Source organism: Papio anubis, chromosome 1 (genome assembly GCF_008728515.1).
Source record: "Papio anubis isolate 15944 chromosome 1, Panubis1.0, whole genome shotgun sequence".
NCBI classification, from domain to species: domain Eukaryota; kingdom Metazoa; phylum Chordata; class Mammalia; order Primates; family Cercopithecidae; genus Papio; species Papio anubis.
The window spans coordinates 152,537,938-152,553,060 of record NC_044976.1 but is presented as its reverse complement, the minus strand read 5'-3'; positions in this window follow the sequence as shown (position 1 = coordinate 152,553,060).

The following is a 15,123-nucleotide window of genomic DNA, read 5'->3' as shown; positions in this document are numbered from 1 at the left end:
CGCACCTTCACATCTTAAGAATTATCTCCTTTCCTTTGAGGGGCCTGATAACCACTTTGACTATAGCGTAAAGAATAAAGCAGGGTTCAGGAAAAGAACAAGCCCCCTCGACACCTTCCCCACTCTCCAACCACAACCTGCACTCATTTTCCAAACCCTAAGACCTGTAGATAGATGGTAAATAAAACTATTCACTAATTCAATAAATCTTTATTGAAGCCTTATAATGCTTCAAGCTCCATACTAGGCATTTACAGAAGACAACCAAAATCAAGCTCTTATGAGGAATGTCCAAGTCAGGAGACCCAAGATATATGAGATTCCATATGCTGCTGATTGTATGACAGACACAGTAAGTGTTGTACATTGTGACCATTGAACTCGGTTCTTTCCTTTCCTTTTCGGGGGTTTTCATGAGTCCAGCTGACAAGTGGGCTGTCTGCTCGAGTCAGTCCAGCCAAGCATTGCTCTTCCTCATCCCAAAATCCCAACATCTGCTCCTTTCTTTCCTCCCATACAAGCCTTAAGTCACCTTGCTCTGGTAACTCTCCTGTTGGAAGAAGGAGATTATCAATAATTGTCCTGGGTCCAGGGGAAGATGGAAAACAAGTTTCCTGTCTTAACTCGTTTGATTCCTGATTCAGAAAGTTCTGATGAACACACCTAGGAGAGGGAGAATCTACTCATGAAGGAATGGATGATGGTAAGATCAAGCATGTCCCCACAGTGAGAAAAAAATAACATCAAGAGTATAATGCTATAGGCCAGGCACAGTGGCTCACACCTGTAATCCCAGCACTTTGGGAGGCCGAGGCAGACCACGAGGTCTGGAGATGGAGACCATCCTGGCCAACATGGTGAAACCCCATCTCTAGTAAAAATACAAAATTTGGCCAAGCAGGATGGCACATGCCTGTAATCCCAGCTACTCAGAAGGCTGAGGCAGGAGAATCGCTTGAACCAGGGAGTCAGAGGTTGCAGTGAGACAAGATCACACTACTGCACTCCAGCCTGGTGACAGAGTGAAACTCCATCTCACAGAAAAAAAAAAAAAAGAAGAAGTATAATACTATAGAAAGGAGGTAAGTTTGAAAGACTGTGGCACTTAATGGAGATTATAATGTATTTACAGTTGAACTGGGAAAGATCTGTGACTTGACATGTCCTCCGTGTTCATCTACAAAAGTTTTCCATACATCCTGACATGTGTTTCATAATACAGAAAGAGAGCTATAGGAACTGATCAATGCCCTCAGGGAGCTTACAGCAGTGATGTGCTGGTAAATTTTAACAACCAATTTTTCAAGGGAAAAAAGTTCTGCTTTCTAGCTTTGGCCAGTTTCCATGGTGTAAATATTCCCACAATGGTTGATTTTTAGATACCAAGAAGATATCACTGAGAAAGGAGATGGGAAGACATGTGTATAGTCAGCTCTTGCTAGGTGGTAAGAGCTGGCTTCTGAACAACAGTGGCTTAAATTCCAGTATACTGATACAGATAAAGACAGGATACAAAGGCAGCACCTCCTGATAAATTGACTGATTGACATGGATGAAAAATCTGTAACCAAGGCTCATGGAGGAACATATTTTAATGGTAACAGAGCAAATGATGCTAGGTGAACAGTGTCTGACTGTATTGCCCCTTCTGGTTCCTCAGAAGCACAGAGAACCATGGGAAAACCTACAAAAACTTAGGAGAGAATCTGAATCAATCCTGCACCCTGCCTCTTAGAGAAAGGGAAACTGAGGCATGCAAATGTGAAGTACTTTAGATTATCTTTGCTTCACACATACCATTGTCATGGATAGTTTTGGTTTCCCTGTCATTGGGCTGGGGTATTGAGCAGAAATGTTGCCAATTAACTGCATGATCAAAAAAGGAAATCAGTCAGAATTCACTGGGGCTCTCCAAGCACCTGTAGAGGACAAGTGACTGTCTGTACAGCTGGTGGAGGGTGGGTGAAGGTACCACCAGCATGAAGGCACAGACTCTGTCTGAATTTGTTATTCAGTAACTTGCCCCAGACATAAGCCTTCCTGTAGAATAGAAACAAACTGAAAAATCTGCCAGGCTCTGGCTGGCTTAGCCTTTGAATCATTGGTGAGAAATAAGCTCTGTCTAGGAAGGGGAAAAAAAAAATACATTCCCTTGGGAAGAACCCCAGCAGTAATTTTCTGGGCGGGAGAACTACTGCTGCATCTCTTGGGCAAATGTAATGGGATAGCAAAGTCTTTGGTGCTGAGGAAGCTCCAGCTCCTTTCTGCCTGTAATTCATGATCTCTGAGACAATTATGAGCAATGAAAAGGCATAAGTCAAAGGAACATCGAGCATAGCTAGATTTAGGAAAATAACACATTACATTTAAATATCCATATATATTTAATCTGTGTTTAATAATGCAAGGAATGCATTAGTCAAGGCTTAGGCAGATTACACATTTACGTTAGTTACAGAACGGCCTGGCCCTCTGATGTTCCCCAGCCTCGGCGCCACAGGAATGAAAACTTCTGGCGGAATGGAGCGTGTCATTGCAAACCCGGGGCACTGCAGAAATGCAAATGGAGAAATTGCAGAGGTCATCACAAAGTCAGGCTTGCTGCAGAAGATAGCACTCTGGGTGAACAGGAGATACTCAGAGCTCCAGCCTCTGGACTGACTTACTCCATTTGCTACCCTCTTGCAAGGCACTGCTGGGGGTAGGAAGTAATGTCATGGAGAAACAGAGGGACCAGAATTTCTATTCCAGCTGTTGTTTTATCTCAGATTTTCTCTCCTGTGCTTGGTCTTTAAGCCTAAATCACCAGATGGAGAATGGCTGCCCAGGCCCCTAGGGAACATCAGGACATGTCTCCAGGGGCAATGCCTAGGCTCCAAAGCTCTTGCTACCATCTGGAGGGATGAAGCAGGTGAGTGTAGTCAGGGATGAAGGAGGAATGGCAAGCATGCCCAGCCTTTAGTGTAGTCATGCTCCTCCAAAAGCTGGAAAGGGAACCAGTGGGGACACGATGCAGTATCTGCCAAATACTGTCTAGGACCTGGAGAGAGGGAGTAAGAGGCTGTACTGCCCAAAAAGCATAAGAAATCCTCCTGTTTGATTTGGCCATCACTCAATACAACAATGATAGATCCCCAAGCACTTTGCCCTTGTCATGACTGTCTTACTCCACTTGGGCAACTCATTCCCCAGACTCTGGAGTCCTGCTCTATGCTCTAAGTTACTCCCAACCTAAAGCAGTTTTAGGAACAAAGTTACAGCAAGCAAATATCTCAGAGGCCATCTAACTCAATCTTCTGATTTTACAGATAAGAAGATTGAGGCTCAGGGAAGCAAAGCAGCCCCTCCAAGTTTCCCCAATGAGTAAGTGGATAACCAGGATGAGGCCCAAGTCTCATTCCAGGGATCTGGCCATATAGAACACTACTCTTCCTATTAAGCACTGTATCACTTTGGTGGTCTGTAGTAAAAGGAAGGCAAGTATGCATTAAATGCCAGACACTCTGCTGAGAGCTTGAATATATATTATCTGTAAAAGATATAAAAATATATAAAATATATCTTTAAAATATATAAAAATAATAACCTACTCAGTAAAAGCTTACAGTCAAAAAGGAAGCTTAGCTCTAATTCTGGCTCTCCCACTTTTCAACTGTATGGGTTGGTCACTGCACTTTTTCAGGTGTCCCTCTGACCTGACATCTGTAGAGCCTCCCTACCTCATCCACTGAGTCACTGAATAGGTACTAGTCTAGTCCGAAGCACAAGTGAAGGGATAAGGCAAAGGAAATCTAGATGGGGCAGCAAATGAACGTGCCCCTCACTGATGCCTGGGAGAAACAGAACTGTGATGAAATTGCAGATGTGGCCCAATCAATACTTTTTAGTAAGTCACGAAGCACGTCTATTTTCCCATCTGTACTCTAGAACTACTCATCCTAACTCCATCCCTATAACAGTCATTCCTTGAGTCAAAACAAGCCAAGCTGTCCCAAGAAAAGGACAGCAAGGAGTATCTCCCTAGTTTGTTTCAGGCTTCCTTTCAACAACTGATTCCCTCAAGATTCAAACTATTAAATATCTGAAGTCTAATCTCACACAAGGCTCCTGCCTGGGAGGGAAAGTCAAATTACCTCTTGGTGTCTCTTTAGGTTAAGCACAACTTTGAGGAGCAGACTCGTCCTAGCAGTTGGAACTTGGAAAAAAACATGAGCTGTGACTCACCAGTCCTTTTGAGCCAAGTATTTTGAATTTGCTCAGGGCAGGAAAATGGCCAGGAGGGTGGGATGGGAAGGGGAGGGGAGGACTCATATGGCTAAGAACTATCTGACTCTGTTCCAAAAAGGCAAGTACAGGGGAGACTCTCAGAGCGTATGCTCCTGTTCCTGTTGTTTCACTGCCAGGAGTCTCCTAAATCACTGTGAAATGGCTGCTTTCTGCCTACCTCGATCATGTATTATGGAGCATTAATAAATAATGGAAGGTTGTAGGACCAAAAGGCGGGAAAACCCAAAGGGAAGGTGATGGAGAGGCATAATTTAACAAGTAAATGAAAGAAGCTATTAAATCATAGTTAAATTATGCTGGCACTGGCAAAAAAAAAAAAAAAAAAAGAGAGAGAGAGAGAGAAAGGATTTCCCACTGCAAAATGCTTTCAATAAAATATTTAAAGTTCTCTCCTGACTGACCAAGACATCTTCCAATTATAAGGATAAGGATTCTGTGACCTGTGACTCCCATTAGATGCTGAACTTGGGTAGGGTCTCTGAAGACAGAGAGTTTCAAGGTTCTTCTCAGTACACAGCTTTCCTAGGATGGGTCACATTAACTATTAAATGCCCCATCTGTGATGTAGCAGTTGCTAGGAACCTCCGTAGCCAGTTCACGAATTCTATGCCTATTTCTCCATTGAGTCCCTGGTGCACAATCAGGGGGTCCCACCTAAGGGAAGGAGAAATTGAGGTTTCCAAAGTTGTGGCTTTAAAATAACCCTTTGACTGTATGTACAAGCTTATGCTTTCTCAAGTACCATCACATCTATTAACAATTTTGCATTTGCTACCACCTGTCAGGTAGCAGGGGAACTCTTTCAGCAGGGAAGTCATATCTTGTTCACCTTTGTGTGCCCCAAACCTAAAAAAATGGACCTTTAATAAATATTGAATTGGATGGATAGATGGATGAATGGATGGGGGTGGGGGCAGGGTGAATGAATGAATACTCACAGCTGAGATGCTCAGAGAGGTTAAGTGACTTGCCTGGGACTGAACTACATAGTGTCAGTGTAGTAGCCAGTAGCCAGGCTTTCAGAATCTCAACCCTGTGCTCTTTCAACACACCATGATGTCTCTCTTCAAGATCACATAGTAAACTGGATCAAAGCCAGTATATGGGATCCCTGTAATTCCACACAAGCGAAAAGCAGGCACATTTTTCTCTGCTGGGATTGTAATTTTGACTGTGGCACAGACTGACGTTCAGCATTTGAAGGACCTTTAGGGTCTCTGCATCTGAAGAACGTTTTTGGAATTCCCTGGCGGAAGATCCACACAAAAGCCAGGACGCTTTGCAATGAGGCTGTTTTTGTTTTTTTGTTTGTTTTTTTTTTTTTGTTTTCCAGGGATGTTTGCTTTGGTCTTGGCAAAAAAACTTGCTGCCATTCAATTTCTCAGACATGCTGGGGCCTCAAGCGCCAGTGGGAGAAGCATATGTACCAACATGCCAGAGGAATACAGTCACAGCAGAGTAGAGTTGTTTGGACAGGCAGGCTTAGTGGTCTGACAAGGTGTGCAAGACACCCACCCTACTCTGCAGTTTAAGAAGGAGCTACTTAGCAAATGTATTGGAAGGCTAGGGAATAATTGTATCCAGATACCTGAAGAGACAGAATCAATAAGTTGTATGTGTATATACGTTTATATATACACTTGTGTGTGTGTGTATATGTGTATGTGTATGTATGTATATACAGAGAGAGAGAGAAAAAAATATATATTTATTTTAAGGAATTAGTTCATGTAATTAGGAGGTTGGCAAATCCCAAATCTGCAAGGTAGAAGAGCAGGTACAGAGATTGGTTGGGACATCTTTCAAGACAGTGAAAGGGCCTCAAAACCTCTCTCCAGGAAGTAGCGACTCAGCCAAACTATACTTGCTTAGAAGAATCGTCAAACCAGGAAAGAAGACAAGAAGTTCACTTTAGAGGGTGGCTCTCACTAGCAGGAAATATGATATAGCAGGAAGGGGCCATACACTTGGCTTTGGAATCAGAGAGAACCAGGCCCCACCACTTAAACTTTCTACTTATGTAATGTGAAGCAAGTAACTTAACCTCTTTGAGCCTCGCTTTCTTCCTCTTTTAAATGGGAATAGTCAATTAGTATTCGATTCAGCTATGAGTAATAAAAACTCTAAAACCCCGAGTGACTTAAAATGTTAAAGAGGATAAAAATAATCTGGATGCAAGGGGTTCTGGACGAGTATGGGGACTGAACAAATCTTCGAGGATCCAGGCTCCTTTTATCTGGCTATTCTATCTTTCTCCAATGTGTGCTCAAGATGGCAGCAAGCTCCAGACGCTTTGTCCAAACTCCCACCAGCAGGAAGGCAAAGCATGCATCACTCTCCTCTAAAAACACTTCTCAGAAGTTCTACTTAACTCTTCCTCTTATGTTCTACTGGCCAGAACTTAGTCACATGGCCATACCTCTATGCAAGGGAGTAGGGGGCTGGGAGATTTAGCTTATATTCCCAATGGCCATGGGCCCAGCTAAGACTCAGAGGTTCCATGGTTCCATTTCTTCTTAAAACGTATGAGTATTGGGGGATAATTAGTCTGTCCTGTCTAATCTACAAGATAAAATGAGATAATGAGTGTAAATCATCTGTTTCAGGGTCTAGCATGTAGGTAGTGCTCAGTCAACAGTAATGACTGTTATAGTTAAGGTTGATGTATCTCCCCACACCCAAGAATACATTTCTATGAGAAGTCTTGGCAATACCCAACACTTGACTTCATCCTAGGGACACAGTGTAATACCATCAGATTTATCATTGTGATCGAAGTGAAGATCCCAATAAAGTCAAATAGTGAACTTAGAGAGTGCTCAAAGGAGATAAATGAAGATGTGCAAAGCCTTGCTAAACAGGACCCATAGGAGAGAGATTTGAAGAAGCCATCAGGGTTTTGACTAGAAGGCAGGGATCCTGAAAGCTGTGAAAGTCTGATCTATCAGAGGTGGCTGCCAAGCTCTGCTTTCCTCTACGGATGGCAAAATAAAAAGATGTGAAACAAGGTGAGAGGTAGATGATACTGGGGTCCTCGTGTATTTAGGTTTTTAGGCAGGAAATGGAGGAAGTGGAAGGGATACTGTCAATTTAAGGTAGAGCTGTTTTAATGGTTTAGTGAATATCTAATAAGCATTTTCTGAATCAAATAAGAAATTGTAATCTTTCTGGAGTAACAGAATATAGACATGAAGATTGTATTAGTCAATTAGTCACGGTTCTCCAGAGAGACAGAATCAATAGGTTGTATGTGTATATATGTTTATATATACACTTATATGTGTGTGTATGTGTATGTGTGTGTGTGTGTATGTATGTATACACAGACACACAGAGAGAAAAAATATTTATTTTAAGGAATTGCTTCACATAATTAGGAGGTTGGCAAATCCCAAATCTGCAAGGTAGAAGAGCAGGCTGGAGATTCAGGGGACAGTTCATGTTGCAGTTTGAGCAGAAGGCAGCCTGCCACTGCCTACAGAGTTCTCTCTTCCTTGGAGGAAGTTTGTCTTTTTCTGAAGGTTTTCAGCTGATTGAATGAGGCCCACCCACATTACAGGGGACAATCTGCTTTACTCAAAGTCTACTGATTTTAGTGTTAATCTCATCTTAAAAAAAAATCTTCACAGCAATCTGCAGACATGTTTGACCAAATATCTGGGTCCCATGGCCTAGCCAAGTTGACACATGAGATCAACTATCACAAAGATCTTCAGAGCCTTATTCAGAAATAGAATCATACCCACTTGGGGACCTTCTGTTACTATCAGATTTTCTTTGCTCAAAAAAGCTTTTAGTGGTCAAAACAAACAGATTACTCAAAGAAATACTTTGACATGTAAAAGGGCATCAACAAAGAGGTCAGGCTCCAGGTATAGGTAATGAATTTTCCTTTCAGAGTTAAAATAAAAATAATAAAAACCAAAGCAAGGGGAGATGGAGCAGGGCATTCAGACTGGACAGCAAACTGAAATGTTAGAAAATGATTAAAGCCACAGGAGGTGGCTGATTGAGAGCCCTAACATATGAAAAGTCTGTTAGTGACTAAAGCAGTAGATGGAAATTTCAGAGAAATTAATTCAGTTTTTGCCCTTATTGCTCCCAACAGAAGCAGGGTAGCAGAGGAGGGGGTAGAATGAGTAAGTGGCCATGCTGAATATGTAAGTGTGTATGTGTTTATATTTCAGACATATTTAAATGGAAGAGAGAGGAATGGGAGAGGAAAGCAAAAATATAAATATTTAAGAAAGCTTTATTTTCCTGAAGCAAAGAATGACACATGAAGCCGAGGGAATCTCAATGTTCACCTTGCATTTCCATGACCAGCAAGAGAGGGGAACCCCTACAGGTGATTTGAGGGGTGCTGTGAAGGTGTCTATATTCTTTCTTCTCCTCCTGTGATATGTCTTGGAAAACCCAGCACGAGTCACTCCTTTGGGTTGTAGCACTGGATGGGCTGGTACATGGAATAGAATCAGCCCTTGGGATTTAGGAGCCACAAGCCATCAGGCTCAGGAAGGAAGAAGGACTACGTCAGTGCATATCCAAGTCTGAGCAGCGTCCAGGAGGACTCCTCTCAAGCCCAGCCATGATTGTGCCTTGCTCAGTTCAGAAGACCCAGAGGCTCCCCCATGCAAATGAATTCAGTGACAGCATCTTTACCCACACAACTTGGCCTGACCTTCCCTCTTGGCCTTCCCTGCTGCTGCCCCTGCCCACATCCAGCACTCCAGCTCACCTTTCTGGTTCCAGCTCCCTGAACCTTTTCAAGGCTTGCCTGTCTCTGTGTTTTCCTTTGTGCTGGGTCCTCAGTCTGAAATAATCCTCCCCACCCCTTAGCCTATCCACAGAGTTTTCCAAACCCAGTCATATGCCACCTTCACCATGAAGTCCTTTCCTTTTTGTTTTAGTAGTAAGAAGAATGAATTTTATTGTTTAAAAAATGCAGTCAAACTTGGAAAGTATAAAGTAAAAAGTTTCTCTATGCCGTACTTCCCGCTATGACTATTGTGACTATTGAAAACAACAAACTGGTACCAAGATACCAAGTTATAATAGCTGTGATCTTGTTATCAGTTTGGTGGATATCTAAAGCCTTCTGATACCCCTTTCTAGATCACTGAATAAGATCTCTCCAACCTCTGAACTTCCCTGGCATTTGGTACCCTGTTATGATGGTTTACCTTGTTCTGCCTTGTGTTATAGTTATAGCTGTACTTAACCTTAATTGATCCCCACACTTCAGTCTTTGCTAAATTGATTTGACGGTCTATATTTCCCTGTCACAGAGCTTAGGATAATTGGCTCCACATTTGGTTTAGTCCATCAAACCTTTATGAACACGTGTTCTGGGACCTATTGACCTGGGGCCAAGGATACAGAAACAAATAAAACACAGTCCAGCCTTAGAGGAACCTAAAGTTTAGGTGACCTTTCTTTCCCACCAAAAAACAAAAAGGCAAACAAAAAGTTTGCAGAATTGTTAGACAGTAACAACACGGAAGCAGCAGATCCTGAATCTGTGCAGGTAGCACTCATTTGAACTAATAATTGCTTTAGAAATATTTGGCTGGGCACGGTGGCTCGCGCCTGTAATCCCAGCACTTTGGGAGGGTGAAGCGGATGGATTACTTGAGGTCAGAGATTTGAGACCAGCCTGGCCAACATAGTGAAACCCCATCTTTTCTAAAAATACAAAATTTAGCCAGGCACGGTGGCATGTGCCTGTAATCCCAGCTACTCAGGAGGCTGAGGTAGGAGAATCACTTGAACCTGGGAGGCAGAGGTTGCAGTGAGCCGAGACCATGCCACTGAACTCCAGCCTGGGCAACAGAGAGAGACTCCATCTCAAAAAAACAAAAAATGAAAAAACAAAAAGACAAAAAAAAAATATTTAAGAGCACTTACAAAGCAACTATAAACTATGAGCAAATGATACTGAGCTCATAGTGGGAAGCAAGGAATGAGAAGAATCGCTGGCTGAGAGGGGGTTAAGTTCGAAGACTTTTGCAAAGCTTCCAGAGGAGTGTGACTGAGTCTGGTAGTTGAGCACCTGGGACATTATTTATGATGCATTGAAGGATGTCAACAGCATTCTTCCGGAGAATTTTGCCTGCAAGGGAAGTCATTAAAAGAGGAGGCACTGCCACACCGGAATGGGTAAAGCCTTCCAGTTTCTACTTTAATCCTTCTGACCCGGGAGATGAATTTCTTTTTCTGTTGATCTTTTCTGTGCCTCAGTCATCGATTATTATTTATATTTTCAACCAGCGTACCATATAGTGAAGAAGTGTTGATGTCAGACTGACCAGGATTCAAATGTTGGCTTTGACACATACCCACTGAGAGGCCGGGGCAACTGGGAGCCCAAATTTTCTCATCTGAAAAATGGGAATAACAGCATCTAACTCACAGGACTATTGTGAAGATGAAAAGTAATTGCGTTTGGGAAGGTGGCACGAAACAAACACTCAACGCACGGGAGCTATTGTTCTTGTTAGGCCCATTGCCTCTAACTAGAGGCAATCATTTTAAAGAGAAGGAGAACCCATCTCGTTCTTCTGTGTGCTCCCAGAGCTCAGAAGAGTTTCTGCACACCAAAAGCATTCTTTAACTGACACTGAATTTCCTGCTCTCCTTAAAGAATGCTGCTCCCAAAGGAAATGCAAATACACAAGCTCCTATACCAGCTCACCGAGGACGGACGGAGTCAACAAGTGAAAGGGATGGATGAAAAGTATCCCATAAAGGATGCAATGTGGATTAAGGGCCAGGCAAGGGATGAAAAGAGAGTACCAGCAAGTGCAGGAGTGTAGATGACCAAAGGATATTTTCCACTGGACTGGGCTTGAAATTCATTTTCCAAAACTCAGCTTCTTTTGTTTACTCAAGACAGGGTTAGGTAGAAAGAGACAGTTTATATTTTGTCCCATGGAAAGAAGGTATTTATGTGAAATATGACAGCTCAGTGTGCAAGAATGTAAACCACACAGCTTGTGAGATAATGTGGCTATGAGGCAATGATCTGCAATCTGGAAGAAAAATGATCTTAAATCTTTGCATTGATCCAAATATTTGAAAGTGGTAGGAAGGAATATGCTTGCTAAAGAGGGGATGAATATGGATGGCTTGTTCCAGTTTCTTTAGACCTTACAAAAGAAATTTTACACCAAACCTCACTCAGTATACTTAGTTTACATAAGATCAAACTTAAGGGAGATGAGATCAATATTGAAGCTCTGTCTGAGATTCCATCTCTTTAATACCTTTCTCATTTCCTTTAGTAGTAGAAAGAGAGCTAATCTCTGTCTTTCAAATAGTTGTTTTGCATTTTTTGATCATGGTGAATTAAATTGAATTAGATGGGTCTGGAGTGGTTATTAGAACCATTACATTTGTCATAATAGATACATCTAGAGAAAACATTTACATAAGAAAATCAAAGCTGGTCTCATTTTTTATCCAGTGCTCTGACCTCTTTGGAGTTCTGACAAGCAGGATTTATCTGAATATTTCTTAAGATGGTATGTATAACAGTAAAATTCACCCCCTAACATACCTACCTAAACCAGCATTTCCTTCTGAAAAAAGAAAAAAATAAAAAGAAAGAAAAGCTGCGTAAAAAAGGAGATATTTTCATATACTTATAGACATATTTTCCATTTGAATCCTTATTTGAATTTTACTCTCATTTAGAATATAATTCTGAAATCTCCATCATTAATGCTAAGCCTGGCAATATTCCATTAAAAAAACACCAATAAAACACAAAAGCTAGATGTGAAGAGGATTATGATGTCATATTAAAAGAAGGGAAGGGAGAATTAAAATAAAAGATCTATCTGAAATGATCAGAAATGAAATTCTCTTTGGGATAAAATGGTCTCTTCCAGAAATGCAGTCATTTAAAATAAGATTATAGTGATATTTTATAAGAACTAAAGCAGAATACAAACTATCCTTCCCTGAATGAACTCACAGTTACATACAATGAACAGTAAATACAAATAAGGCATTCTTAGGCTTCTCCATTTTGCTTGTCAATTTCTCAACACAAGCTCCTGCATTAATAAAATCAGGGGTCTGGGTAAATGATGCAAGGGCCCTATCACATCAAAATCAGACTGTCCTGGGTATGGGGTGGGAAGATTCTGCATTTTAAAAAGGACCCCAGGTAATTCTAAAATCCGCTGGTGTTTGAGCCTCCAGTTTAGAGCATCTCTGGGAAGCACAGGGGGACCAGCACAGAATTCAAAGCATACTTCATATCCACCAGCTCTATCTAATAGTCCAGAGTTTGAGCCCTGCCTGTCTGTTATTACTAGAGTGACCTTAAAGAAGTCACTTCATCTCTCTAAGCCTCAGTTTTTTTTCATTTGTAAAATGGGATAATTTGCTTCACAGGTTGGCTTGAGTATTAAGGAAGTGATGGTCCTCTATTAAAGCCCTATAAGAGGCTGGGTACCATGGCTTATGGCTGTCATTCCAGCACTTTGAGAGGCCGAGACAGGAGGATTGCTTAAGGTCAGGAGTTCGAGATCAGCCTGGGCAGCAGAGAGAGACCCTTCTCTATACAAAATAATAATAATAATAATAATAATAATAATAATAATAATAATAGTTGGGTTTGGTGGCACACGCCTAGAGTCCTAGCTACTCAGGAGGTTGAGGTGGGGTTATCACTGAACCTAGGAGTTTGAGACTACAGTGAGCTATGATCACGCTACTGTACTCCAGAATGAGACCCTGTCTCAAATAAATAAATAAATAAATAATAACAAAAACAAAAACAAAAAAATAAAACACCTTACCTGATACAACTTATTTCTTATTACCATTATTGCTACTATTTGGCCACAAGTGTGATAACAAAAGAGAACTTTGTTTACCTGGCAACACTGCCACTGTCAAGAGAAGGAATATAGAGATGACAAATTAAGTAGACCAGAACATAACTAGGCAGTGAAATTCCGTGTGATCGTCAAATACATATTGAGAGTAAATATGAACAATTGGTTGGCACGGAGCTAAGATGATAAAAAAATATTGATGGGAATGACAAGGTAGAATTCAGTTGGGACAAAGCCTTCCTGATATGCAAATGATCAGATCAGGATGGTTGTTGGGAAGTGTGTGATTTTGTTTCTCGGAGACATCTGGATGATAAAGAGTGGGGAGACCTCTGACAGTCTTTGTAGAAGCCCCAGGGACAAAAATGAGAGAGGAAAAAGGAAGTTTCCAAATACTTGTGTCTGCAACAAAGAAGCATGGCTGGATGGAGGAAAGAAAAGTTGAAATGGCATTTAGAAATTAGAGCAAAGGGCTAGTCCCCGCGGTGCAAGTTTGTAATCCCAGCACTTTAGGAGGCCCAGGTGGGAGAATCACTTGAGGCCAGGAGTTCAACACCAGCCTAACCAACAGAGTGAGAGCCAGTCTCTACAAAAAATTTTAAAACTAGCTGGACATGGTGTCATGTGCCTATAATCCCAGCTACCTGGGAGGATGGGGAGGGAGGATCACCTGAGCCCAGGAGTTTGAGATGACAGTGAGCTATGATAGCACCACTGCACTCCAGCTTCAGTGACAGAGTGAGACCCTGCCTTCAAAAAGGAAAAAATAATAGAAAAGAAATTGCAGCAGAGGAACAATAAGGAATCCTGAGACTAAAGTTGATTTCCAACTCTGAAACAATGATCAGAACTCCAAAATTGATACAATTTTAAAATATTTCCCTGACCAGTTGCAGTGGTTCATGCCTGTCATCTCAGCACTTTGGAAGTCTGAGGCAGGCAGATCACTTGAGGCCAGGAGTTCGAGACCAGCCTGGCCAACGTGGTGAAACTCCATCTCCACTAAAAATACAAAAATTAGCCGAGCGTAGTGGTGCATGCCTATAATCCCAGCTACTCAGGGGGCTGAGGTGGGATAATCTCTTGAACCTGGGAGGCAGAGGTTGCAAGTGAGCTGAGATCGTGCCACTGTACTCCAGCCTGGGCTACAGAGTGAGACTCCATCTCAAATATATATATATATATTTCCCTGATCAGAAATGATGCAAGTTTGGTGACTGAAAGCCACAGCGCTGCCCTCCTTGTAGGTTCCTTGTATGTGTGGTTGGGGATGCAGAGGGGAGGAGGGTGCTATGCTTCTCCTGGAATAAAATCTGGAAACTCCAGGGACACCAGGGACAAAAGTAGCTGCATTTCAAAGGGCTCTGGCTTCCTTTGTGTCATGCACTTGGGGGTTAGATTTAAACCTCTGAGGATCTCTCCTCTTGGAGTCTGTATAAATTGATGTTCTTCCCGGAAGCTCTATGCTATGCACGGCTTTCACTCATTCTGTTCCCTTAGCAGGAATGTTCATTCTCTGCCTCTGACCTGTGAAGTCCCAATCATCCCCAAGGACCAATTCCAAATGTCAATTCATTCACCACCATCACCCTTGTCATTGCGTCCACTCTCCTCCCTCTCTGACTTGTGTTAATGGTAGGTATCTGCATATGAATCTAGGCTGAGGGGATGTCTTTGAGGTCAAGGACTATTTCTGATTCACTGTGTGTCTCTCTAGATCCCTCTTCCACCTAGCAAAGATGCTCAAAATACATATACAAATGATAGCCCTTTGTCCTATACCTTTTCTGAGCTTTGGAATGTCTCTCTGTACTGATAGAACATCATGCAACAGACCCAACAGAGGAGGAAATGGCTGTGAGACTATCTGCCCATTATGCAGGATTCAAAGAAAGCTGTTTTCATGCCAGGAAGCCAGGGGATCATAGTAAAGGGCTGTCTTTAACCACAGACTTTTGTTAGGAGGGATCTTCCACTATTGAAGGTT